The sequence below is a fragment of the Staurois parvus genome, unplaced genomic scaffold (assembly GCF_062004578.1).
Source record: "Staurois parvus isolate SC_StPar_1 unplaced genomic scaffold, SC_StPar_1.0 ptg000403l, whole genome shotgun sequence".
NCBI classification, from domain to species: domain Eukaryota; kingdom Metazoa; phylum Chordata; class Amphibia; order Anura; family Ranidae; genus Staurois; species Staurois parvus.
Genome location: NW_028318199.1, coordinates 4,512,656 through 4,537,888, shown reverse-complemented (window position 1 = coordinate 4,537,888; position 25,233 = coordinate 4,512,656). Strand labels below are relative to the sequence as shown.

The 25,233-nt window shown below is 49.0% G+C and overlaps 1 protein-coding gene and 1 pseudogene across 1 annotated transcript in view; both read right to left on the bottom strand.

Annotated features, from left to right (window-relative positions):
* The window catches only part of FSTL4 (follistatin like 4), a 1,219,954-nt gene that overhangs the window by 561,466 nt on the left and 633,255 nt on the right, over positions 1-25,233 (bottom strand). The window lies entirely within an intron of this gene.
* LOC149455110 (U2 spliceosomal RNA) lies at positions 706-807 on the bottom strand (annotated as a pseudogene).

Sequence of the window (25,233 nt, the reverse complement as noted above, 5' to 3'; positions counted from 1 at the left end):
CGTTACCCTGATCCCCCGGGGCGCGAAGCTCCTGACAGGGACAAGGTTCCCATTTGGTCCTCCTGGCCAAAAGGCCTGGTGGACCACCGTTCCTTATGCCCAGCCGAAGCCGGACATCCAGTACTAGGTCAGGGGGTTCTCCCGAAGAGAAAACCCCCTAGGGATCAGGGGAGGAAGGAACCAAAAGGCCACACATCCTCCCCCTAGACTTCAGGGTAGGCCCGAGGACCCACACCCTCCATCCGTGAAAAAAACACACATAAGTAAAGCAAAAAGTGACAAGACGTGGGAGTGCATAATAAATAAATAGAAAATAAAAAAGTGGTACCGTGCCAAATTGTGCACAGACCAGGCCCTGAGGCCCGTAGCAAAAATTGCCCTGGACTTAGCCAAAAGACCTGGTCCTTAGGGCGCTGTGCAAAAAGAGGTGAAAAACAGTGGCCATGTGTCATCTTCACACCGTGGGGTCCCACACCCAAGTGTTACTAGTGACACCCCTGAGAGCGTCTTCCCCAGGGGGCACTGAGTTTGCGGACTTTTTGCGTCCTCAGTCCCAGGCCAGACCAAGGCAGATCTGTCCAAACCAGGAGGTACTGGGTCTTTCCAGCTTTCCCAGAGGAATTACTCCCAAGGCCTTAGAACGAATCATGGCGCTCCCTGGTTTCTGTCCCTCCGGTCCAGCCTTCCGGACCCCCATCATACCAGTGAGGGTACTATACAACAGCCAGAATGGCCGGTAGCACCCCCACTGGACACTGATAAGAACAGATACTACACTTGATCTTAGCCAAAAGGCCGAGAAGTTGCTGTACCTGGAGCGGACATCACTCCTGACCACCCTGTGGGTCCACACTGACCAGGAAGTGCTGGGAGACACCAGCAAAGCCAAGGACAGTACAATGGAGACCTGCCTGTAGCAGGACCGGACAGGATTTGCACAGCGGTTGACACCAATTTGACAAGCACTCATTTGATTACTACTATTGGGAGTTTCCAATCTTGTGGAAATAAATTATTAAGCGTTCTTGCATGGCAAGACCACTTACTGTTATCGCACATATATATTCTTATTATAGCCAAATTTACCACCCTAACTCCTCCCACAGTTTTTACACTACATAGACAGTAATGGTGTGCTATTACTTTGTGGAATGTTTCACCGAATGGTTCACGAAATATCAGCGTTTTTGTGGTGAAATTGGTCCCATAGGAATGAATGGCGGAATGTTCAAAACTAGAGCGGGAACTGACAAAAGCTAGAGTGTGAGCTGAAAAATCAGGACATGATTTCTAAACTGCCATCAAAACGTTCAGCTATCCCTGCTGCCACTAAAAATGTCCACGGCTAAGCCACAGTCCTGATAGTTTTCACAATATGACTATTTGTTTGCAACTCACGCCGCCCATTGACATACATTGAAACTGCACTCTAGCCACCTGAAATTTGAAGGGCAATTTCTAAACTGCGACTGTGCCTTCATTTGTAATCTTTCAGAGACATACTATGCATCAAACTGTAGATCTGGGTCTTGTGATTCTCACAATATAAAGCTCTTCGGTGTAGGATTTATAATTTTAAACCACAACCGTTTGAAGGTGGCATCCACCAGTGAAGTGAGCAAGTTGGAGCAGTTTGTTTTTAACCGCTCTTCTCTGCCCTTGCTGTAGAGTGAGTTGCCATAGGAATCCAGGTGTGTGAGCAGGCAGCAGAGTGAAAAGCCACTCCACCCAGTTACTCCGCCCACTCCAGTTGTAGACTACTGGTGGAGGCAAGAACACTTCACACAATTTCCCCAGAAATTGTAGCTTTTCTAGTTTGTTTTTATTGTTGCACTTAGATGGTGCTGCTTCTCTCCTTTTTATGGTTCACATAGAGTCTCTTCTAGCTCTTTTTGAATCGGCTGCCACGGAGTCCAGCATTATTGGATTATCCCTTAACCACCTTTGGACTTTACTTGTGTGGTTAATATACTAGACATCACATAATACATCTAGTCTTTTTCTCTTGTTCTTGCAAATATTTACTCGAATATATCTCTACTAGGATTGAATCTGTTTAGATTTACAATACAAAACAGATGTTACTGATTTTGAGGAAGGCATAATTATAATCAACTATTGACCATTAAGTAGTGTCCCATCCACCAGACATTCTATTCTACTAAAAACAACTTGTATCACAGAATAGACATGTTACTAATCCGCCAATACTCCCTAACATGCAATATATCTTCCTGCAAGAGTAATATCATTTGGTCCAACCACACTCCAGTTTATGGGACTACAACTATATTTGATTTTTTGATTTTTATTCTAAAATGAGAATAGACTGCTGGTTACGGTGCTGCATGGATAGGAAGTGATCTGCACAGCTCCTCCAGAGACCACTGAATACCACTGATAAATCAATATGCAGCGCTAATAGAATAATAATATTAATCTGGTAAAAACAATGTAATAACTGTAAAAAATCCAGTGACAAGACATATAGTGAATGGATGAAATAATTATACCCAAAAATAAGCACAAATAAATCGAGAAATATTGCACTAAAATTTATAAACAAACATTAATTGATAAAGTGCCAAAGAGTGCTCAATAATTCATGATCCAGTAAATTCGTGATTGGATGAGCATAAAAACAGTGAACCAGAAATAAATCAAAAAATATTGCACTATAAATAAATGTAAACATTAATAAATGTAAACATGAACATTAATGAATAAGGTTCATAAAGTGCCAAAGAGTGCTCAATAATCCATAATCCAGTAAACTCGTGACTGGATGAGAATCAAAATAGTGAACGTTATAAAACTTCAAGCATAGTAGTGATTCTGGTGACTGGGAAGCAGGAATATTGGAAATGACTCCAGTGCTCGTGACTTCAGATGGTGATAAAATTGATATGTGCTTGCTCTTACCGAAAGCGCAAGTCATATGTGCATGTATCAATGACTTCCAAACAGGACCCTGGTGGTCATCATGGATCTGGTCAGGGGCAGAAGGGGGCTCCACTGGCACACACATACAGCAGGGGAAGCACTCTAAACATCCAACGGACCAATCCAGCACAAGGGGTGGGGGAGGAACTGCTCCTTAATACCTGATTCAGCCAAGGTACTGTCTGATGTTACTCTTTCTTAAAACAGCTCAGTAAACAAGCCACTAGACATGGATCATATAGTGTAGTATTTATTTAATGAGTATGGGCAAAGCAATCCAAATAGTAATGTCACAAAAAATCGAGCTTACATGTAGAGTGATAAAGATGGCTGAATACCACTCCTTACAGGACAAGAACCGAGCTGATGAACGCACAGCTGACGTACCGCACCCATGCTGCAGTCACCCACACTGTAGATGGAACGTTTCTCATTGAGAAAGAGGGGTAGATCTCATTCCCTCCCTCGTCAGCTCTTAGACACAACAGCCGACACAGATTCCAAGATGGCCACTGGACCGAGCAGAGAGAAAGCTGAGGAAGTGCTGGGAGCCCCTGCTGAAATCTCTCCAGTGAAAATGGCTAAGGGTGAGGGCAAAACACACAATAAGATAGCTCAGGCGGTGGTGGATCTAACACCAAAAATAACACAGGCGGTGGACAAAGCGGTATCACAGGGATTGGAGCAATTACATAGAGACATATCAGAGCATTTACAAAGGCTCACACAAACCGAGGATAGAATTTCAACTCTAGAAGATGAGCTGCAAGAAGCTAATCTTACTATATCAAAACAAAATAAAACTTAATTTCTTCTGGATAAAGTGGAAGATCTTGAGAATTGTTCCAGAAGGAATAATTTTAGAGTAACTGGTCTCCCAGAAACATTTAAACCAAATTTACTTTTTGACATCTGTTCTAAATGCATTCTTGAGGCCTTAGGAATCAATAAATCATGTACGGTAGAAAGAGCAAATAGGTGTCCGTTTATGAACCAGCAGTAATAGCTCGCTGCTCAGTTCTCCGGCATTCTCTGAGAACACAGTTCTCCTGTGAATGGCTTTTATGAAGCAGTTCTCCAAACGAAGGGAGAACGGTCTCCAAACGCTGGAGAACGGTCTCCAAACGCTGGAAAACGGCTCAATTTACTATAATCTCGTGAGATTACATTAAGAGATCAGTTTACTAAGCAGAGGTAAATTATCTCTGCTTAGTTTGCAGTCCCTCCGATTCTCCAGCTCTGGGCTGGAGAATCTGGAGGGAGAACACAGATCGCCAGTGAAGAGCTGAACAGTTCTCCACTGATCTCCTGAGTGTCATAAACTGTGAATGACCAGAGAATAGCTGCAATCCCCTGAATTGCAGCTATTCTCTGTGTCATAAACGGACACCTATGATTGGGCAATCTACAACAAGACCGTACATCTCCTAGACCAGTTATTGTGAAATTTCTTAACTATATGGATAAAATGTCCATTTTGCAAAACTACAGGAAACACAAATCATTAAAACTGGATCTGCTGTTTGCAGATTACTCTGTAGAAGTAACGCGTCAGCGTAAAGCTTTTGCACCAATATGCACCAATCTTTTTCAAAATCATATAAAATTTACTTTGGCTTACCCAACTATATCATATGTGCAATCCCCAACAGGTGAAAATCTATCTTTTAAATCTCCATCTGAATCTGAAGAATATATCGAATCACTTACAAGTGAACTGCAAAGTCCATCTCATTCTTCTAAGAATATTGGAGATTCTCCTTTACCAAGCATAACACGTACACCTAAACAGCAATGTAGTCCTAGGAAAACACAGCTAAGCGTTTCCGCCCTGTTGGGCTGACAGGACAATCAAAAGCCAGATAAATAATTATCAACATTACGCTAATATTGAGATAAAGTTGTGTTCTCTGTGTCCCCAAATTCAATGTGATATAATGTTATTTTGATTAAGTGGTAGCTCTGGAGAGTTTAGATCTGTAAGGACGTTTTTTTTTTTTCATTTTTTTTCCATGCAGAAAAAAGTGAAGTGCCTTAAAGGTTCTGTTTTTTTTTCTTTATCAGATTAGATTACAATTTTTTCTTTTTCTTTATTATATGTCATGGGATGCGGTCTATTTTTGGATAGTTTTTATGATCAAGTCACTGATATAGTTTTTATGATCAAGTCACTGATATCAGTGACTTGATCATAAAAACTATCCAAAAATAGACCGCATCCCATGACATATAATAAAGAAAAAGAAAAAATGAGATGGACTTTGCGGTTCACTTGTAAGTGATTTGATATATTCTTCAGATTCAGATGGAGATTTGCTATCTATGAATTTTAAAACTGACAGGGATATATGTTCTTTAATATTATATATGCTTATGGTGCTAATGGTAGGTGGAAGTCCTCTATTGAAAGTTTTTCACTATTCTCTAACAGTATGCAGATAATATCATGGAATGTCAAGGGGTTGAGATCTCCTAATAACAGAATGAAAGTCTTGCGACATTTAAAATGTCTTTGTGCGGATATAGTTTTGTTGCAGGAAACACATCTTTTAGATTCAGATATAAAACGCATGAAGAAGCTATGAGTGGGAGAGGTCATAGGTTCCTCTACATCTAGCCAGAAGGCAGGGGTAGCAATATTACTACATACAAATCTGCCTTACAAACTACATTCATATGAAGTGGACGATACGGGACGACTATTGACAGCTCATGTATCCATATCTTCTTATCAATTTGCGAATGTTTGTGCTCCCAACTCCCTTGAAAAACAATTTTTTTCACAAGCTGACTGAGTGGTTATTGAAAGTTCCTGAGAAATTACATATCGTGGGGGTAGACTTCAATTCTGTGATGGATGTTACGAAAGATAGGTCACTGTCCCAAGTAGGTTTACAGAAAAATCTTAATTCCGGACAAATGGCTCCTTCCCTTTTAAAGCAGGCTCTCTCTTTACTCAATTTTTGAGACATATGGTGATTGACACATCCTTTAGATAAAGATTTTACTTTTCACTCACGCCCACATAATTCCTTTTCTAGGATTAATTATTTTTTCGGCTCGTCTTCTTTATTGCCTTAAGTAACGTCAGCTGAGATAAAAGACATGGTTATATCTGATCATAGCCCTATTTCTGAGAAACAGGCAAATCTTTTTTGAGAGGCAGGATTATAGCATATATGTCTAAATTAAAAAAACATACAATGTGGGCATATAACAAGGCCAGCGACAACCTCAGAAAGGCACACGCAGAATTATTAAAATCACGCAATATGGAAAACAAAAAACTTTGACATGAGGCAAAAAGACAGTTGGATTTATGAGCGGAGCAACAGGAACTTGTGACGAATTCATATTCTTCACTGTTTTCATAAATTTGGAAATAAATCAGGAAAATGTCTTGCCTGGTTATGTAAAGATTCCTACCAACCTACACATATATTAGCATTAAAAAAACTTCTTTGGGTACTTTGACTAATTCCCCCACTGAAATTAATAATATATTAACTGAATATTATAGGAAGCTATATGCGGAGGATACCATTGATGGCTTGGCATCTGACTTTCCAAAGAATATTGAATTTCTTAAAATAACAAGACCACAGCTATAGATATTAAATGCATCTGTTGAATTGGAGGAAATAACAAATACTATTAAATATATGGCAAATAATAAAGCTCCTGGTCCAGATGGATTCACTGCAGAATTCTTTAAGATCTAACAAAATTATATAGCAGACACTTTATTGAGAGTCTTCCAAACAATTTGGCAAGGAGGCCCTTATCTTCCATCTGCTTTTCAAGCTTATATCAAACTGATTGAAAAAAGGGGGAAAGACCCAACCGACCCAGACTCATATAGAACTATTTCTTTGGGTAATTTGGATGCTAAGATATTGTCAAAGATAAAACCCACTCGATTGGCTGATGGTCTCCCAAAACCTATACATTATGCACAAGCGGGATTTATTAAGGGTAGATCGGCAACTTTAAATATTAGAAAAACCATCATGGCGCTGGAATTTGCTAGATCACATTCTGAATTAGATACAGCCATAACAACATTAGATGCTGAAAAGGCCTTTGACAATATTAGTTTGCAATGGCTATTTAAAGTACTAAGGGAAATGGGATTTGCAAAACCTATTATAAATCTTATTGAGAATATGTACTCCTCCCCTACAGCAAGACTATGTACTTTGGGATATATATCAGACACTATAAAACTTACAAAAGGAACTAGACAAGGCTGACCCTTATCGCCTTTATTGTTTGATCTAGCCATAGAACCATTTTCTAGATACAGTATATAAATAAACATTCTAAACTATCAGGCATAGATAGGAGATACAATTATGCACGTGGCGCTTTTTGCTGATGACTAGAGATGAGCGAATCGAAGTATCCGAAGTGGAATTCGAGTCGAATATCGGAAAAATTTCGATTCGTGCCGAATCCGAAAAACAGCCTAATTCGGACGCGCGAATCGAAATTTTTCCGAAAATGGCGGCTGACATGTGCGGCGACGGAGCGGGGATGTCGGGGAAGGCGCGCAGACAAGGCGCGCTGCCCCATAATGCATTCCTCAACGACATGTGATCGCATCAGCCAATCAGCAGCCAGCCAGCCAGCACTGTGTAATGGTCGAGGTATATATAGCGGCCATTTTGGAAATCTTCATTTGCCTGCAGTCATTGAACAGAGGCAGACCGCTCTGTACTAGGGACAGGGACAGAGTTAGGGCCACAGAAACGAGAATTGGGGACAGAGAGAAGTTACTTAGGGACAGAGAACCATTACTCAGGGACACAGACTTGTTAATGAGGGCCACAGAATCGTTATTTAGGGACAAAGAAACGCTAGTTAGGGCCACAGAATTCATACTCAGGGACAGACAGAATTGTTACTCAGTGCCAGAGAATTGTTACTTAGGGCCACAGAAACGTTATTAGGGCCACAGAATTTTTACTCAGGGACAGACAGAATTGTTACTGAGTGCCAGAGAATTGTTACTCAGGGACAGACAGAATTGTTACTGAGTGCCAGAGAATTCTTACTCAGGGCCACAGAATTCATTCTCAGGGACAGACAGAATTGTTACTCAGGGACAGACAGAATTGTTACTGAGTGCCAGAGAATTGTTACTCAGGGACAGACAGAATTGTTACTGAGTGCCAGAGAATTGTTACTCAGGGACAGACAGAATTGTTACTGAGTGCCAGAGAATTGTTACTCAGGGACAGACAGAATTGTTACTGAGTGCCAGAGAATTGTTACTCTCACAGACACAAAATTGTTACTTGCACAGACACAGAATTGTTACTTGCACAGACACACAATTGTTACTCAGGGCCACAGAATTCATACTCAGGGACAGACAGAATTGTTACTGAGTGCCAGAGAATTCTTACTCAGGGCCACAGAATTCATACTCAGGGACAGACAGAATTGTTACTCAGGGACAGACAGAATTGTTACTGAGTGCCAGAGAATTGTTACTCAGGGACAGACAGAATTGTTACTGAGTGCCAGAGAATTCTTACTCAGGGACAGACAGAATTGTTACTGAGTGCCAGAGAATTGTTACTCTCACAGACACAAAATTGTTACTTGCACAGACACAGAATTGTTACTCGCACAGAGACAGAATTGTTACTCAGGGCCACAGAATTCATACTCAGGGACAGACAGAATTGTTACTGAGTGCCAGAGAATTGTTACTCAGGGACAGACAGAATTGTTACTGAGTGCCAGAGAATTGTTACTCTCACAGACACAAAATTGTTACTTGCACAGACACAGAATTGTTACTTGCACAGACACACAATTGTTACTCAGGGCCACAGAATTCATACTCAGGGACAGACAGAATTGTTACTGAGTGCCAGAGAATTCTTACTCAGGGCCACAGAATTCATACTCAGGGACAGACAGAATTGTTACTCAGGGACAGACAGAATTGTTACTGAGTGCCAGAGAATTGTTACTCAGGGACAGACAGAATTGTTACTGAGTGCCAGAGAATTGTTACTCTCACAGACACAAAATTGTTACTTGCACAGACACAGAATTGTTACTTGCACAGACACACAATTGTTACTCAGGGCCACAGAATTCATACTCAGGGACAGACAGAATTGTTACTGAGTGCCAGAGAATTGTTACTCAGGGACAGACAGAATTGTTACTGAGTGCCAGAGAATTCTTACTCAGGGCCACAGAATTCATTCTCAGGGACAGACAGAATTGTTACTCAGGGACAGACAGAATTGTTACTGAGTGCCAGAGAATTGTTACTCAGGGACAGACAGAATTGTTACTGAGTGCCAGAGAATTGTTACTCAGGGACAGACAGAATTGTTACTGAGTGCCAGAGAATTGTTACTCAGGGACAGACAGAATTGTTACTGAGTGCCAGAGAATTGTTACTCTCACAGACACAAAATTGTTACTTGCACAGACACAGAATTGTTACTCGCACAGAGACAGAATTGTTACTCGCACAGAGACAGAATTGTTACTCAGGGCCACAGAATTCATACTCAGGGACAGACAGAATTGTTACTGAGTGCCAGAGAATTCTTACTCAGGGCCACAGAATTCATACTCAGGGACAGACAGAATTGTTACTCAGGGACAGACAGAATTGTTACTGAGTGCCAGAGAATTGTTACTCAGGGACAGACAGAATTGTTACTGAGTGCCAGAGAATTCTTACTCAGGGACAGACAGAATTGTTACTGAGTGCCAGAGAATTGTTACTCTCACAGACACAAAATTGTTACTTGCACAGACACAGAATTGTTACTCGCACAGAGACAGAATTGTTACTCGCACAGAGACAGAATTGTTACTCAGGGCCACAGAATTCATACTCAGGGACAGACAGAATTGTTACTGAGTGCCAGAGAATTGTTACTCAGGGACAGACAGAATTGTTACTGAGTGCCAGAGAATTGTTACTCTCACAGACACAAAATTGTTACTTGCACAGACACAGAATTGTTACTTGCACAGACACACAATTGTTACTCAGGGCCACAGAATTCATACTCAGGGACAGACAGAATTGTTACTGAGTGCCAGAGAATTCTTACTCAGGGCCACAGAATTCATACTCAGGGACAGACAGAATTGTTACTCAGGGACAGACAGAATTGTTACTGAGTGCCAGAGAATTGTTACTCAGGGACAGACAGAATTGTTACTGAGTGCCAGAGAATTGTTACTCTCACAGACACAAAATTGTTACTTGCACAGACACAGAATTGTTACTTGCACAGACACACAATTGTTACTCAGGGCCACAGAATTCATACTCAGGGACAGACAGAATTGTTACTGAGTGCCAGAGAATTGTTACTCAGGGACAGACAGAATTGTTACTGAGTGCCAGAGAATTGTTACTCTCACAGACACAAAATTGTTACTTGCACAGACACAGAATTGTTACTCGCACAGAGACAGAATTGTTACTCAGGGCCACAGAATTCATACTCAGGGACAGACAGAATTGTTACTGAGTGCCAGAGAATTGTTACTCAGGGAAGACAGAATTGTTACTGAGTGCCAGAGAATTGTTACTCAGGGACAGACAGAATTGTTACTGAGTGCCAGAGAATTGTTACTCTCACAGACACAAAATTGTTACTTGCACAGACACAGAATTGTTACTCGCACAGAGACAGAATTGTTACTCAGGGCCACAGAATTCATACTCAGGGACAGACAGAATTGTTACTGAGTGCCAGAGAATTGTTACTCAGGGACAGACAGAATTGTTACTGAGTGCCAGAGAATTGTTACTCTCACAGACACAAAATTGTTACTTGCACAGACACAGAATTGTTACTTGCACAGACACACAATTGTTACTGAGTGCCAGAGAATTGTTACTCAGGGACAGACAGAATTGTTACTGAGTGCCAGAGAATTGTTACTCAGGGACAGACAGAATTGTTACTGAGTGCCAGAGAATTGTTACTCAGGGACAGACAGAATTGTTACTGAGTGCCAGAGAATTGTTACTCGCACAGACACAAAATTGTTACTTGCACAGACACAAAATTGTTACTTGCACAGACACAGAATTGTTACTCGCGCAGACACAGAATTGTTACTCAGGGCCACAGAATTCATACTCAGGGACAGACAGAATTGTTACTGAGTGCCAGAGAATTGTTACTCAGGGACAGACAGAATTGTTACTGAGTGCCAGAGAATTGTTACTCAGGGACAGACAGAATTGTTACTGAGTGCCAGAGAATTGTTACTCAGGGACAGACAGAATTGTTACTGAGTGCCAGAGAATTGTTACTCGCACAGACACAAAATTGTTACTTGCACAGACACAGAATTGTTACTCGCACAGACACAGAATTGTTACTCGCACAGACACAGAATTGTTACTCAGGGCCACAGAATTCATACTCAGGGACAGACAGAATTGTTACTGAGTGCCAGAGAATTGTTACTCAGGGACACCTAATCGTTGAATTAAATAGTATGTCAGACAACATGCAGAGGAGTGGCAGAGGAGGCAATGTTTTAGGAGCGAGCAGACGTGGCAGCAGAGGAAGGGGTCGAGGCAGCAGTATTCGCAGCCAGAGGCCAGTGCTCCCGGTGTCATCCAGCGGTCGTGTCTCCACCGACAACCCTGCCGTCATTGATTGGTTGGCTCGGTCGTCTTCCTCTTCCCAGGTCACCTCTGACACCTACAGCCAACGGTCGGTGGGTACGTCAGACACAACCGTTAGTTGGCATGGCCCGGGACCAAGCCCACTGAAATCACGTGTCCTCTACCTGCCCCTGTCCTTTGCTGTTCCCTCACCAAGCGAAGTATCGCATGCTGTGGGCTCAGCCCCACTGTACAGTGAGGAAGAGCTAACAGAGGGCGGTCAGGAACGGGGGGAGACATCGGCCTTTTCAGCAGCCAAGCGAACAAGTACTGGCGAGGAGAGTGGCTCGGTAGCCGGTCTAGAGACAGGTCTGTCTCCTGACCCAGACGCAGCCGAGGGGGCTAGTAGTGAGGCGGAGACCCTACTTGATGATGAGGAGGTTGATCGCACTTGGCAGCCTCGTCGTCATCAGGCAATTTCTTCCGCATCATCAGGAGAAGAGGGTGGCAGCTTGGCAGCGAGCAAAACAGTCGGTGGGTTGCCCAGGAGACAGCAGCAGGGTCGCATCAGTGTCAGTGGAGCCAAACGTCCACGGAGTAGAGCACCAGCTCCACTGCAGCCTACCACCACGGCCAGTAGTGGTGCCGGTGCGCACGGAGGAAGTAGCAGTCAGCCAGTGAAGAGTAGCGGGGGCAAAGTTTCCTACTCGGTGGTGTGGCAATTTTTCCTCAAGCCGCCCGAGGAAGTAAATGTAGCCGTATGTCGACTATGTGGCCAGAAATGCAAGCGTGGCCAGGGGGCCCATGTTGGGACTACAGCGTTGCGTCAGCATATGCAGCGTCACCATTCGGTGGCCTGGGAAAACCGTGATAAACATACGGCGGTTCTGCCTGCCCCAGCCCCCGCTCCATCACCCGCTCCGTTACTTGCTCCGTCACCCGACGTCGTCAATCGCCCTCTATCAGCCAGTCAAGGCTCCAACACCTCTGCTGAGGGGAGTTGTCGCTCATTGGCATCTTCCGCTCGTTCAGATGCTCCTTCTCCTGCTACTCCTCTTCTCGGATTCCGTCAACAGTCTTTCTTGGAATCCGTATCCAAGAGACAACAGTTTGCGAGCACGCACCCGACGGTGCAAAAGCTGAACGTCCTCCTGTCCAAGTTGCTGGTGCTGCAGTCCCTCCCTTTCCAACTGGTGGACTCAGCACCTTTCCGAGAAATGATGGCTTGTGCCGCGCCGCGGTGGAGAGTGCCAAGCCGTCATTTCTTTGCCCAAAAGGCAGTGCCAGCCCTGCATTCACATGTAGAAGAGATGGTGGGCCAGTCTTTGAGCATGTCGGTCTCTGCCAAAGTGCACGGCAGCGCCGACGTGTGGAGCTGTAACTACGGTCAGGGACAGTACATGTCATTTACGGCCCACTGGGTGAACGTGGTGCCGGCACAGCCGCACCAGCAACTTGGACAGGTCACGACGCTTTTGCCTCCACGTTTGCACGTCCTTGGTCCAGCAAGCATGTCCGCCTCTACCACCTCTTTTTCCGCCGTGTCCTCAGCCGCCACCCCCGTGCCAAGTCCCATTACCCGACCGGCATATCACATGTGCAGGGCGCAACGGTGTCACGCTGTGCTGCACCTGGTATGCCTTGGCGAACGTAGTCACACAGGGGAGGAACTGCTGAGTGTAATGAACAGAGAAATCGACAGATGGCTGTCTCCGCGCAAACTAAAAATCGGAACCATGTTGACTGACAACGGAAAGAACATGGTGTCTGCTCTGCGTCAAGGAAGGTTGTGCCATGCGCCATGCATGGCTCACGTGTTCAATCTGGTTGTCAAGCGGTTCCTAAAATCCACCATCCCACTGCAAGACATCCTTAAAATGTCACGTAAACTGTGCATGCATTTCAGCCATTCCTACACCGCAAAGAACACCCTCATTGAGCTGCAGCGGCAGAACGGAATTCCACAGCATCGCCTGATCTGCGACGTTGCAACAAGGTGGAATTCAACCCTACACATGTTAGACCGCCTTTACGAGCAGCGAAAGGCCATCACCGATTTCCTGATGTTACAAGCGGATAAAGGTACTCCCCTGTGTAACTTAGATGTCAGCCATTGGCAGCTCATGCGTGACACCTGCCGCTTGCTCAGGCCCTTTGAGGAGGCCACGCTATTCGTGAGTCGGCAGGACTATGGGATGAACGACGTCATTCCTCTGTTGCACGTCCTGGAACAAATGCTGTTAACAATGGCTGGTCAGGGTGCGGTAGACGTGGCGCACAGATCTCAACGCCACATGACCCCTGTGGGGGCAGGACAGGAAGAAGAGGAGGAGGTAGAGGAGGACATTTGTGCTCAGGAATTATTGAGTGAAATGGGTGGTTTTTCCACTCAGCGGACAGGAGTGGAGGAGCAGGAGCATCTGGTAGAGGAGGAGGAGGAGGAGACAGAGGACCCAGACGCACCGTGGCAGTATGCTGTGGAGATGGAGGCAGGGAGTCCCTCGCATTCCTTGGCACAAATGGCCCATAGCATGCTCGGTTGCTTGCGTAGCGACAGCCGAATAATAACCATCAGACAGAGGGATGACTTTTGGCTGTCCACCTTGTTGGACCCTCGCTACCGGTCCAAAATGGTGGCCTTTTTCACACCTGCTGAGAGGGAGGCCAAAATTACGTACTATAAAAACCACCTATGTAGTCAGTTGGTCTCTGCCTTTGTGCGCCATCGTCCATCCTCAGACACTGTGGGCCCTGTGCGCTCGCGTTCCGCTGGCATGGCAGCAGGGGAGGGGTGGGGTGGTAGGAGCAGTGGCAGCTCCACCAGCAGCGGCTGCCTCAGTCTGCAGTCGATGATGAGTAGCTTTCTTCACCAGCGCAGTGAGGAAACTACTAACCAGCCGCAGCAGCAGCAGCAGCATCAGGTGGACCTGGAGCAGGAGCTCAAACAACAGGCTTGGGCCTACTTGGACAGCACCCTGCCAACCGAGGTAGACAATCCCCTTGACTACTGGGCAACGAAACTTGACCTTTGGCCCCAACTAGCTGAATTTGCCCTTGAAAGGCTGTCATGCCCGGCCAGTAGCGTGGCATCGGAGCGCGTGTTTAGTGCGGCAGGAGGTATTGTAACTCCGCGGAGGACACGACTGTCCACCCAAAGTGTGGAGAGACTCACGTTTGTGAAAATGAATCAGGCGTGGATTAGTCTGGATTTCAAACCACCAGTTCCTGACACAACTGACTAAATCCGCCATGAATCATGCCTCAAACATGTGCCACTTTCAGGTCTCCTCACACTGCTGGTGTGTTGAATTTTTTGACATAGGGTGCTGGCAGATTACGGGCCTCCTATAGCTGCTGCCAGGCCCCTAATCTGCCATAGGCCCCTATATACCACCTCCTCCTGCTGCTGCCAGGTCCAGAGTCTCTCATGGGTCCCTGTACGGCCTCCCATTGCTGCTGTCTCCATCGCCACACTCTGCTGCCATGTGCCACTTTCAGGTCTCTTCACACTGCTGGTGTGTTAAATTTTTTGACATAGGGTGCAGGCAGATTACGGGCCTCACATAGCTGCTGCCAGGCCCCTAATCTGCCATGGGCCCCTATATACCGCCTCCTCATGCTGCTGCCAAGTCCAGAGTCTGTCATGGTCCCTGTACGGCCTCCCATTGCTGCTGTCTCCATCGCCACACTCTGCTGCCATGTGCCACTTTCAGGTCTCTTCACACTGCTGGTGTGTTAAATTTTTTGACATAGGGTGCAGGCAGATTACGGGCCTCACATAGCTGCTGCCAGGCCCCTAATCTGCCATGGGCCCCTATATACCACCTCCTCCTGCTGCTGCCAGGTCCAGAGTCTCTCATGGGTCCCTGTACGGCCTCCCATTGCTGCTGTCTCCATCGCCACACTCTGCTGCCATGTGCCACTTTCAGGTCTCTTCACACTGCTGGTGTGTTAAATTTTTTGACATAGGGTGCTGCAAGATAACGGGCCTCACATAGCTGCTGCCAGGCCCCTAATCAGCCATGGGCCCCTATACCGCCTCCTCCTGCTGCTGCCAGGTCCAGAGTCTCTCATGCCATGTGCCACTTTCAGGTCTCTTCACACTGCTGGTGTGTTTAATTTTTTGACATAGGGTGCAGGCAGATTACGGGCCTCACATAGCTGCTGCCAGGCCCCTAATCTGCCATAGGCCCCTATATACCGCCTCCTCATGCTGCTGCCAGGTCCAGAGTCTCTCATGGGTCCCTGTACGGCCTCCCATTGCTGCTTTCTCCATCGCCACACTCTGCTGCCATGTGCCACTTTCAGGTCTCTTCACACTGCTGGTGTGTTAAATTTTTTGACATAGGGTGCAGGCAGATTACGGGCCTCACATAGCTGCTGCCAGGCCCCTAATCTGCCATGGGCCCCTATATACCGCCTCCTCATGCTGCTGCCAAGTCCATAGTCTGTCATGGTCCCTGTACGGCCTCCCATTGCTGCTGTCTCCATCGCCACACTCTGCTGCCATGTGCCACTTTCAGGTCTCTTCACACTGCTGGTGTGTTAAATTTTTTGACATAGGGTGCAGGCAGATTACGGGCCTCACATAGCTGCTGCCAGGCCCCTAATCTGCCATGGGCCCCTATATACCGCCTCCTCATGCTGCTGCCAAGTCCAGAGTCTGTCATGGTCCCTGTACGGCCTCCCATTGCTGCTGTCTCCATCGCCACACTCTGCTGCCATGTGCCACTTTCAGGTCTCTTCACACTGCTGGTGTGTTAAATTTTTTGACATAGGGTGCAGGCAGATTACGGGCCTCACATAGCTGCTGCCAGGCCCCTAATCTGCCATGGGCCCCTATATACCACCTCCTCCTGCTGCTGCCAGGTCCAGAGTCTCTCATGGGTCCCTGTACGGCCTCCCATTGCTGCTGTCTCCATCGCCACACTCTGCTGCCATGTGCCACTTTCAGGTCTCTTCACACTGCTGGTGTGTTAAATTTTTTGACATAGGGTGCTGCAAGATAACGGGCCTCACATAGCTGCTGCCAGGCCCCTAATCAGCCATGGGCCCCTATACCGCCTCCTCCTGCTGCTGCCAGGTCCAGAGTCTCTCATGCCATGTGCCACTTTCAGGTCTCTTCACACTGCTGGTGTGTTTAATTTTTTGACATAGGGTGCAGGCAGATTACGGGCCTCACATAGCTGCTGCCAGGCCCCTAATCTGCCATAGGCCCCTATATACCGCCTCCTCATGCTGCTGCCAGGTCCAGAGTCTCTCATGGGTCCCTGTACGGCCTCCCATTGCTGCTTTCTCCATCGCCACACTCTGCTGCCATGTGCCACTTTCAGGTCTCTTCACACTGCTGGTGTGTTAAATTTTTTGACATAGGGTGCAGGCAGATTACGGGCCTCACATAGCTGCTGCCAGGCCCCTAATCTGCCATGGGCCCCTATATACCGCCTCCTCATGCTGCTGCCAAGTCCATAGTCTGTCATGGTCCCTGTACGGCCTCCCATTGCTGCTGTCTCCATCGCCACACTCTGCTGCCATGTGCCACTTTCAGGTCTCTTCACACTGCTGGTGTGTTAAATTTTTTGACATAGGGTGCAGGCAGATTACGGGCCTCACATAGCTGCTGCCAGGCCCCTAATCTGCCATGGGCCCCTATATACCGCCTCCTCATGCTGCTGCCAAGTCCAGAGTCTGTCATGGTCCCTGTACGGCCTCCCATTGCTGCTGTCTCCATCGCCACACTCTGCTGCCATGTGCCACTTTCAGGTCTCTTCACACTGCTGGTGTGTTAAATTTTTTGACATAGGGTGCAGGCAGATTACGGGCCTCACATAGCTGCTGCCAGGCCCCTAATCTGCCATGGGCCCCTATATACCGCCTCCTCATGCTGCTGCCAAGTCCAGAGTCTGTCATGGTCCCTGTACGGCCTCCCATTGCTGCTGTCTCCATCGCCACACTCTGCTGCCATGTGCCACTTTCAGGTCTCTTCACACTGCTGGTGTGTTAAATTTTTTGACATAGGGTGCAGGCAGATTACGGGCCTCACATAGCTGCTGCCAGGCCCCTAATCTGCCATGGGCCCCTATATACCGCCTCCTCATGCTGCTGCCAAGTCCAGAGTCTGTCATGGTCCCTGTACGGCCTCCCATTGCTGCTGTCTCCATCGCCACACTCTGCTGCCATGTGCCACTTTCAGGTCTCTTCACACTGCTGGTGTGTTAAATTTTTTGACATAGGGTGCAGGCAGATTACGGGCCTCACATAGCTGCTGCCAGGCCCCTAATCTGCCATGGGCCCCTATATACCGCCTCCTCATGCTGCTGCCAAGTCCATAGTCTGTCATGGTCCCTGTACGGCCTCCCATTGCTGCTGTCTCCATCGCCACACTCTGCTGCCATGTGCCACTTTCAGGTCTCTTCACACTGCTGGTGTGTTAAATTTTTTGACATAGGGTGCAGGCAGATTACGGGCCTCACATAGCTGCTGCCAGGCCCCTAATCTGCCATGGGCCCCTATATACCGCCTCCTCATGCTGCTGCCAAGTCCAGAGTCTGTCATGGTCCCTGTACGGCCTCCCATTGCTGCTGTCTCCATCGCCACACTCTGCTGCCATGTGCCACTTTCAGGTCTCTTCACACTGCTGGTGTGTTAAATTTTTTGACATAGGGTGCAGGCAGATTACGGGCCTCACATAGCTGCTGCCAGGCCCCTAATCTGCCATGGGCCCCTATATACCGCCTCCTCATGCTGCTGCCAAGTCCAGAGTCTGTCATGGTCCCTGTACGGCCTCCCATTGCTGCTGTCTCCATCGCCACACTCTGCTGCCATGTGCCACTTTCAGGTCTCTTCACACTGCTGGTGTGTTAAATTTTTTGACATAGGGTGCAGGCAGATTACGGGCCTCACATAGCTGCTGCCAGGCCCCTAATCTGCCATGGGCCCCTATATACCGCCTCCTCATGCTGCTGCCAAGTCCAGAGTCTGTCATGGTCCCTGTACGGCCTCCCATTGCTGCTGTCTCCATCGCCACACTCTGCTGCCATGTGCCACTTTCAGGTCTCTTCACACTGCTGGTGTGTTAAATTTTTTGACATAGGGTGCAGGCAGATTACGGGCCTCACATAGCTGCTGCCAGGCCCCTAATCTGCCATGGGCCCCTATATACCGCCTCCTCATGCTGCTGCCAAGTCCATAGTCTGTCATGGTCCCTGTACGGCCTCCCATTGCTGCTGTCTCCATCGCCACACTCTGCTGCCATGTGCCACTTTCAGGTCTCTTCACACTGCTGGTGTGTTAAATTTTTTGACATAGGGTGCAGGCAGATTACGGGCCTCACATAGCTGCTGCCAGGCCCCTAATCTGCCATGGGCCCCTATATACCGCCTCCTCATGCTGCTGCCAAGTCCAGAGTCTGTCATGGTCCCTGTACGGCCTCCCATTGCTGCTGTCTCCATCGCCACACTCTGCTGCCATGTGCCACTTTCAGGTCTCTTCACACTGCTGGTGTGTTAAATTTTTTGACATAGGGTGCAGGCAGATTACGGGCCTCACATAGCTGCTGCCAGGCCCCTAATCTGCCATGGGCCCCTATATACCGCCTCCTCATGCTGCTGCCAAGTCCAGAGTCTGTCATGGTCCCTGTACGGCCTCCCATTGCTGCTGTCTCCATCGCCACACTCTGCTGCCATGTGCCACTTTCAGGTCTCTTCACACTGCTGGTGTGTTAAATTTTTTGACATAGGGTGCAGGCAGATTACGGGCCTCACATAGCTGCTGCCAGGCCCCTAATCTGCCATGGGCCCCTATATACCGCCTCCTCATGCTGCTGCCAAGTCCAGAGTCTGTCATGGTCCCTGTACGGCCTCCCATTGCTGCTGTCTCCATCGCCACACTCTGCTGCCATGTGCCACTTTCAGGTCTCTTCACACTGCTGGTGTGTTAAATTTTTTGACATAGGGTGCAGGCAGATTACGGGCCTCACATAGCTGCTGCCAGGCCCCTAATCTGCCATGGGCCCCTATATACCGCCTCCTCATGCTGCTGCCAAGTCCAGAGTCTGTCATGGTCCCTGTACGGCCTCCCATTGCTGCTGTCTCCATCGCCACACTCTGCTGCCATGTGCCACTTTCAGGTCTCTTCACACTGCTGGTGTGTTAAATTTTTTGACATAGGGTGCAGGCAGATTACGGGCCTCACATAGCTGCTGCCAGGCCCCTAATCTGCCATGGGCCCCTATATACCGCCTCCTCATGCTGCTGCCAAGTCCATAGTCTGTCATGGTCCCTGTACGGCCTCCCATTGCTGCTGTCTCCATCGCCACACTCTGCTGCCATGTGCCACTTTCAGGTCTCTTCACACTGCTGGTGTGTTAAATTTTTTGACATAGGGTGCAGGCAGATTACGGGCCTCACATAGCTGCTGCCAGGCCCCTAATCTGCCATGGGCCCCTATATACCACCTCCTCCTGCTGCTGCCAGGTCCAGAGTCTCTCATGGGTCCCTGTACGGCCTCCCATTGCTGCTGTCTCCATCGCCACACTCTGCTGCCATGTGCCACTTTCAGGTCTCTTCACACTGCTGGTGTGTTAAATTTTTTGACATAGGGTGCTGCAAGATAACGGGCCTCACATAGCTGCTGCCAGGCCCCTAATCAGCCATGGGCCCCTATACCGCCTCCTCCTGCTGCTGCCAGGTCCAGAGTCTCTCATGCCATGTGCCACTTTCAGGTCTCTTCACACTGCTGGTGTGTTAAATTTTTTGACATAGGGTGCAGGCAGATTACGGGCCTCACATAGCTGCTGCCAGGCCCCTAATCTGCCATGGGCCCCTATATACCGCCTCCTCATGCTGCTGCCAAGTCCAGAGTCTGTCATGGTCCCTGTACGGCCTCCCATTGCTGCTGTCTCCATCGCCACACTCTGCTGCCATGTGCCACTTTCAGGTCTCTTCACACTGCTGGTGTGTTAAATTTTTTGACATAGGGTGCAGGCAGATTACGGGCCTCACATAGCTGCTGCCAGGCCCCTAATCTGCCATAGGCCCCTATATACCGCCTCCTCATGCTGCTGCCAAGTCCAGAGTCTGTCATGGTCCCTGTACGGCCTCCCATTGCTGCTGTCTCCATCGCCACACTCTGCTGCCATGTGCCACTTTCAGGTCTCTTCACACTGCTGGTGTGTTAAATTTTTTGACATAGGGTGCAGGCAGATTACGGGCCTCACATAGCTGCTGCCAGGCCCCTAATCTGCCATGGGCCCCTATATACCACCTCCTCCTGCTGCTGCCAGGTCCAGAGTCTCTCATGGGTCCCTGTACGGCCTCCCATTGCTGCTGTCTCCATCGCCACACTCTGCTGCCATGTGCCACTTTCAGGTCTCTTCACACTGCTGGTGTGTTAAATTTTTTGACATAGGGTGCTGCAAGATAACGGGCCTCACATAGCTGCTGCCAGGCCCCTAATCAGCCATGGGCCCCTATACCGCCTCCTCCTGCTGCTGCCAGGTCCAGAGTCTCTCATGCCATGTGCCACTTTCTGGTCTCTTCACACTGCTGGTGTGTTTAATTTTTTGACATAGGGTGCAGGCAGATTACGGGCCTCACATAGCTGCTGCCAGGCCCCTAATCTGCCATGGGCCCCTATATACCGCCTCCTCATGCTGCTGCCAGGTCCAGAGTCTCTCATGGGTCCCTGTACGGCCTCCCATTGCTGCTTTCTCCATCGCCACACTCTGCCATGTGCCACTTTCAGGTCTCCTCACACACTGCTGGTGTGTTGAATTTTTTGACATAGGGTGCTGGCAGATTACGGGCCTCCCATAGCTGCTGCCAGGCCCCTAATCTGCCATGGGCCCCTATATACCGCCTCCTCATGCTGCTGCCAAGTCCAGAGTCTGTCATGGGTCCCTGTACGGCCTCCCATTGCTGCTGTCTCCATCGCCACACTCTGCCATGTGCCACTTTCAGGTCTCCTCACACACTGCTGGTGTGTAGAATTTTTTGACATAGGGTGCTGGCAGATTACGGGCCTCCCATAGCTGCTGCCAGGCCCCTAATCTGCCATGGGCCCCTATATACCGCCTCCTCATGCTGCTGCCAAGTCCAGAGTCTGTCATGGGTCCCTGTACGGCCTCCCATTGCTGCTGTCTCCATCGCCACACTCTGCCATGTGCCACTTTCAGGTCTCCTCACACTGCTGGTGTGTTGAATTTTTTGACATAGGGTGCTGGCAGATTACGGGCCTCCTATAGCTGCTGCCAGGCCCCTAATCTGCCATGGGCCCCTATATACCGCCTCCTCATGCTGCTGCCAAGTTCAGAGTCTGTCATGGGTCCCTGTACGGCCTCCCATTGCTGCTGTCTCCATCGCCACACTCTGCCATGTGCCACTTTCAGGTCTCCTCACACTGCTGGTGTGTTGAATTTTTTGACATAGGGTGCTGGCAGATTACGGGCCTCCTATAGCTGCTGCCAGGCCCCTAATCTGCCATAAGCCCCTATATACCGCCTCCTCATGCTGCTGCCAAGTCCAGAGTCTGTCATGGGTCCCTGTACGGCCTCCCATTGCTGCTGTCTCCATCGCCACACTCTGCCATGTGCCACTTTCAGGTCTCCTCACACACTGCTGGTGTGTTGAATTTTTTGACATAGGGTGCTGGCAGATTACGGGCCTCCTATAGCTGCTGCCAGGCCCCTAATCTGCCGTAGGCCCCTATATACCGCCTCCTCATGCTGCTGCCAGGTCCAGAGTCTCTCATGGGTCCCTGTACGGCCTCCCATTGCTGCTGTCTCCATCGCCACACTCTGCCATGTGCCACTTTCAGGTCTCCTCACACTGCTGGTGTGTTCCATTTTTTGTCATAGGGTGCTGGCAGATTATGGGCCTCCCATAACTGCTGCCAGGCCCCTAATCTGCCATGGGCCCCTATACCGACTCCTCATTCTGTGACGTTGCAACAAGGTGGAATTCAACCCTACATATGTTAGACCGCCTTTACGAACAGCAAAAGGCCATCACAGATTTCCTGATGTTAAAAGCAGATAAAGGTACTCCCTGTGTAACTTAGATGTCAGCCATTGGCAGCTCATGCGTGACACCTGCGCTTGCTCAGGCCCTTTGAGGAGGCCACGCTATTCGTGAGTCGGCAGGACTATGGGATGAACGACGTCATTCCTCTGTTGCACGTCCTGGAACAAATGCTGTTAACAATGGCTGGTCAGGGTGCGGTAGACGTGGCGCACAGATCTCAACGCCACATGGCCCCTGTGGGGGCAGGACTGGAAGAAGAGGAGGAGGTAGAGGAGGACATTGGTGCTCAGGAATTATTGAGTGAAATGGGTGGTTTTTCCACTCAGCGGACAGGAGTGGAGGAGCAGGAGCATCTGGTAGAGGAGGAGGAAGAGGAGACAGAGGACCTAGACGCACCGTGGCAGTATGCTGTGGAGATGGAGGCAGGGAGTCCCTCGCATTCCTTGGCACAAATGGCCCATAGCATGCTCGGTTGCTTGCGTAGCGACAGCCGAATAATAACCATCAGACAGAGGGATGACTTTTGGCTGTCCACCTTGTTGGACCCTCGCTACCGTTCAAAAATGGTGGCCTTTTTCACACCTGCTGAGAGGGAGGCCAAAATAACGTACTATAAAAAACACCTATGTAGTCAGCTGGTCTCTGCCTGTCTGCGCCAACGTCCATCCTCAGACACTGTGGGCCCTGTGCGCTCGTGTTCCGCTGCCATGGCAGCAGGGGAGGGGTGGGGTGGTAGGAGCAGTGGCAGCTCCACCAGCAGCGGCTGCCTCAGTCTGCAGTCGATGATGAGTAGCTTTCTTCACCAGCGCAGTGAGGAAACTACTAACCAGCCGCAGCAGCAGCAGCAGCATCAGGTGGACCTGGAGCAGGACCTCAAACAACAGGCTTAGGCCTACTTGGACAGCACCCTGCCAACCGAGGTAGACAATCCCCTTGACTACTGGGCAACGAAACTTGACCTTTGGCCCCAACTAGCTGAATTTGCCCTTGAAAGGCTGTCATGCCCGGCCAGTAGCGTGGCATCGGAGCGCGTGTTTAGTGCGGCAGGAGGTATTGCAACTCCGCGGAGGACACGACTGTCCACCCAAAGTGTGGAGAGACTCACGTTTGTGAAAATGAATCAGGCGTGGATTAGTCTGGATTTCAAACCACCAGTTCCTGACACAACTGACTAAATCCGCCATGAATCATGCCCCAAACATGTGCCACTTTCAGGTCTCCTCACACTGCTGGTGTGTTCCATTTTTTGTCATAGGGTGCTGGCAGATTACGGGCCTCCCATAGCTGCTGCCAGGCCCCTAATCTGCCATGGGCCCCTATACCGCCTCCTCATGCTGCTGCCAAGTCCAGAGTCTCTCATGGGTCCCTGTACGGCCTCCCATTGCTGCTGCCTCCATCGCCACACTCTGCCATGTGCCACTTTCAGGTCTCCTCACACTGCTGGTGTGTTCCATTTTTTGTCATAGGGTGCTGGCAGATTACGGGCCTCCCATAGCTGCTGCCAGGCCCCTAATCTGCCATGGGCCCCTATACCGCCTCCTCATGCTGCTGCCAGGTCCAGAGTCTCTCATGGGTCCCTGTACGGCCTCCCATTGCTGCTGTCTCCATCGCCACACTCTGCCATGTGCCACTTTCAGGTCTCCTCACACTGCTGGTGGGTTCCATTTTTTGTCATAGGGTGCTGGCAGATTACGGGCCTCCCATAGCTGCTGCCAGGCCCGTAATCTGCCATGGGCCCCCGTACCGACTCCTCATGCTGCTGCCAGGCCCGTAATCTGTCATGGGCCACTGTTGTCGCTTGTTGGCATATTCCGCTCGTTCAGATGCTCCTTCTCCTGCTACTCCTCTTCACGGATTCCGTCAGCAGTCTTTCTTGGAATCCGTTTCCAAGAGACAACAGTTTGCGAGCACGCACCCGACGGTGCAGAAGCTGAACGTCCTCCTGTCCAAGTTGCTGCTGCCAGGCTCGTAATCTGTCATGCGCCCCTGTACCGCCTCCTCATGCTGCTGCCAGGTCCAGAGTGTGTCATGGGCCCCCGTACCGACTCCTCATGCTGCTGCCAGGCCCGTAATCTGTCATGGGCCCCTGTACCGCCTCCCCATGCTGCTGCCAGGTCCAGAGTGTGTCATGGGTCCCTGTACGGCCTCCCATTGCTGCTGCCAGGCCCGTAATCTGCCATGGGCCCCTGTACCGACTCCTCATGCTGCTGCCAGGCCCGTAATCTGTCATGGGCCCCTGTACCGCCTCCTCATGCTGCTGCCAGGTCCAGAGTGTGTCATGGGTCCCTGTACGGCCTCCCATTGCTGCTGTCTCTATCGCCACACTCTGCCATGTGCCACTTTCAGGTCTCCTCACACTGCTGGTGGTTTCCATTTTTGTCATAGGGTGCTGTATGGCCTCCCATTGCTGCTGCCTCCACCGCCACACTGTGGCTCCACACTCTGGTTTTGGCCCCGTGACTGCCCAAATGAGTGAAGTGTGCGGTGATTCTAAGATCGACGGCACTCATCTGCATGTCATACTGACTGACAGTATTATTTCTCTTCCCCAGCAGACTCCAAGGGCATTTAAATTAAAGGTACAGTGTTCTGCACTAATATTAAGTCTCTCTGAAGCCTAGAAACACCCTTTTTTAAGTTAAATTCACAGCG